The sequence below is a fragment of the Branchiostoma belcheri genome, unplaced genomic scaffold (genome assembly GCF_001625305.1).
Source record: "Branchiostoma belcheri isolate BF01 breed outbred unplaced genomic scaffold, Haploidv18h27 scaffold11, whole genome shotgun sequence".
In the NCBI taxonomy this organism is placed as follows: domain Eukaryota; kingdom Metazoa; phylum Chordata; class Leptocardii; order Amphioxiformes; family Branchiostomatidae; genus Branchiostoma; species Branchiostoma belcheri.
In genome coordinates this window covers 3,589-7,447 of record NW_017802491.1, presented here as the reverse complement: position 1 = coordinate 7,447, position 3,859 = coordinate 3,589, and the positions used below count along the sequence as shown (strand labels likewise).

At 40.7% G+C, this 3,859-nt stretch overlaps 1 pseudogene; it reads right to left on the bottom strand.

The window, feature by feature from the left end:
* The window catches only part of LOC109481763, a 96,760-nt pseudogene extending 93,240 nt beyond the window's left edge, over window positions 1-3,520 (bottom strand).
* Window positions 3,521-3,859: the final 339 nt, after the last annotated feature.

Sequence of the window (3,859 nt, the reverse complement as noted above, 5' to 3'; positions counted from 1 at the left end):
ATACCTTGTCTAAAGAGTTGTTGATTATATGGCAGAGAGGTCCAGCTATGTAGTCTGCTGAGAGTGTGAGAAGTGTATTGTCTATATGGTCATAACCTGTGGTCTTGGTAGGTTGTAGGGCCTTGAGTATTCCACACACTTGTCTCTCTGTAACATACTGAAATGTAAAGGTGCAATTCTTAGAGGACATGATATTTACTTTTATTGGTGCCAGTGCATCCTCCATGTTCACGTGTTCCTTATGTGTGAGATTTTTAACCTTATCAAGAAAGTAATTATTAAAATATTCTGCGATATCACTTGGTTTTGTCAATATCAGCCCGTTAGACTCTATGAAATTAGGTGTGTTACTCGTCTTTCTGCCTAGCATACTGTTTATAACATTCCAGAGCTGTTTGGTGTTATTATCCTTGCTGTGTGCTCTATCTGTTCTTTATAGAAAGCTCTTTTCTTCTTCCTGTTCTCCCTTACAACGACATTCCTCATCCTTTTGTACTGCTTGTAGTCTTCAGACGAACCAGATGTCTGTGCATCTTGTTTAGCTTGGTCTCTCAGATCCATGAGATGACGTAGATCATCGTCGACCCACTGGGCTGGCGATGCCCTAATCGTCGTTTTACGGACTGGAGCATGTCTATTGGCTACATCAGTAAAGAGGGCCATGAAGCAGTTTAATGCTTCTTCTACATCGTTGTTTAGGGCTACTTTGTGCCAGGGAGTTTCTGCTATGTCATGGAGAAAATGGTCTTGTTCAAATCTCCTATATGAGCGTCTTAGTGTGATTGAGGCTTGTATTTTAGGTAGTTTTGATTTCCTTGTTGTGTGCACTAGGTTGTGATCAGTGCAACCTAATGGGATTGACTTAGTATGTGTGAAATTATCTGGTCTGCTTGAAAATATTAAATCAATGCAAGAGGATGATACAGTACCATTTACATTTTTACTAATCCTAGTTGCTACTTCCACCAGCTGTTTTAAGTTCAGAGCTGACAATTCAAACTCTAATCTTTCTTTTAAACTGCAGGTATTACTTAGCCAGTCAATGTTGAAGTCTCCCAAAAGTATGATTTCCTGGTCTCCTTCTGATATCTTGTCTAGTGTCTGTACTATTTTGTTAAGGTATTCTATCTTAGCACTGGGTGCTCTATAAAGGCATCCAACAAGAATCGGCCTAACATATGGAAGGTGAATTTCAGCCCATATTATTTCTAAATCATCAACTTCCAGATCAGGTCTTCTTTTATGGGGGATGTTATTTTTAATGTATAAGGCTACTCCACCTCCTCGACTGTTCCGGTCATTTCTTAGAATGGAGTAGTCTCCAACATTCAAAGCACCGTCAAACACACTACCATCTAAATGTGTTTCTGAAATGGCAACAACATGAAGACAGTTGGAACACAACAGCTGTGATATTTCCTGCACCTTATAACGTAGACTGTTGATGTTTATGTGACCCACATGTAACCCTTTACTCGGTAGGCGAAGGTCAGGACCGGGATTGGTCTGAACATCGCCTGCTAGTAGTAGGGTTACTGTGGCTAAGAGTGCATATGAGTCAGTGGTACCTCTGGTTACAGTTCGTCTTGACTCTGACTGCGATGACAGCTGAATGTTGCTCACAGCATATGATCCGCACATCCCCAGAGACGCCGGCCGGTCCGCTGCGAGCTGCCATGTTGTCAGACGATCACCGGAGTTCTGGGATGGTTGTGCACCACTAATATTCGGCAGTAGGGCTACAGTAATAGCTGCTACAAGTAACATAATGTCCGGCAGCGTTTTCAATAGTAACATGTTGCCTGTGGACTCCAGGATACAGCGTATACATACAGAACTTTTCTACAGCTTAATATCTGTTACGCGTTACTTAATATCTAGAATAAAAACACACCTTATAGGATGGTAGTTAAAACCTTATATTTTCCGCTACTCTAATTGATTACAATGTATCAAAAACAACACGTCCTGAGACTGGAACTGGAGATGCCTTCTACATGATCCGATGTGCCCTCCCCAACATGGCGGGGACGTTCATACCAAACTCGGGATCAGAACAAAAATTCAGATACAACTAGAATTTGGTCACAAAAGTCGGCTTAAAGTCAGCCTGAAAACTTTTGAAGGTGTCAGAAAGACACAAGTGTCCAAACAATATCCGTAGATGCTTAGAAAAAGTGAAATAGAAGGACTTACTCCACAGCTCAAAAATTTTCCACCATCTTTCATTCCATGACCTCTGACCTCTGCCTTACCCAGTTTTAGTTTGCTCTTGACAGCTATGTATTCCTCCATGGTGAATGGTTTAGCCAACATGTCAAGTTTGAGAAAGCTCTGAGGGATTGGTTCATCAGGAGAACCCTTAACTACTGGTACTGATCTAAACTACTGGTACTGGACTATGACAGTTAAAGTTGGGTAGACTTTACATATGAAGTTTGCTACTAGTATTCTTTCGTTCTAAGGTTTGACCTTAGCTAAAGCATTTTCCGTCTCTTTATCTATAAGTAGACCTTCTCCATCTAAAGAGGCGTTGTTCATATTCCTTCAAGCTGAGGGGGTAATCAATGTAAAATTTGCATAGGTTTGAAATACTACGGGCTCATCTCTATCTTTGTGCACTATTTTGTGGTCTGAAAGGTCTAGTACTGACACAGCATATGTGTTACATGAGTTTACTACTTCGTGCCACTTACATTCGTCTGGGATTGTCTTGACATTTACAGTACCCACGTTTGGATAGTTTTTGCAGTTTGTCTGTCTCTTTGTTTACTACCCTCGGTTTCCCCATTTCCCGTAGTTGAGACTTTGAAGGAGAAGTGTCATCTGTTCCAGCTGGAACGCTAGTACCCTCGGAGATAGAAGTGAGATATTAGAAGTATTCTGCTTTTAACAAATCGAAGGTTTGGGGCCAAAAGCATATTTATTTGCCCATCACACACACCAAAAAAAATCAAAGTCATTTTACAAACTTGGCTCCATTTGCCCTCTATACGTGAAATCACGTCTATGTTGTATTACGCCGAAGCAGAAACAAAGTTGTCATTTTGTCGGACTAGACTAGTGTCTCTTAGAGTCTCTCGTCATGTCATGGTACATGTAGTGCAGGTATTGTATTGGATATGCCCATGCTTACCTTCTTAGTTTTTCTTGCTATTGTTGTTGTTTTTTAAACATTTGAACGTTCACACTGTTGAGATAGGCATGCCCCGGGCCATCGCCACCATCATTAAGTCTGAGATCCTAGATGTGTTGGCCAGAGGAAGGAAGTTAGGACGACGAATTACGTCCCATAAGACTCCTGCTGAGAGGTGCTAAGCTGGAAGTCCGTGTTGGATCAGTCTACTCGGCAACAATATAGTCCTGCCAGGTGACAGTCTCTCTCGGCTCTGTTGCCTAGCATTTGAATGATTGACAATATCTCAGCCATCTTCATGTTGTTGTCTGACTATGTCGACTTTAGTGACGAAAAAAAGAAGAGACGTTAGTTACACAACCACATATTTCTGCCAAAAATGGGGAAAAGCACTAATTCAAAAAGGAAGTAAATTGATTGATTTTTTATTTAGCTAAATAGACCAACAAACTTGGCCAAGAAACTTAAATAGATAAAAGTAAGAAGACATCAGAGGCAAAAGAAAAATACATGATCCGTTATTTATTGCCTCCAGATATGTGTAGCAAGTCCGGATACAGAAATCACAATTCCTGTGGGGGGAAAATTGCATCATGCCTGTTGAGTATCAATATCAAAATGGATGGGGAAATGTTAATATCACGTTTCAATACCACAATGCAGTACCAAATACCAATACAGTGCTTTGTAGTAACAATTGCTCTTAAAACCTTCTTAATCATG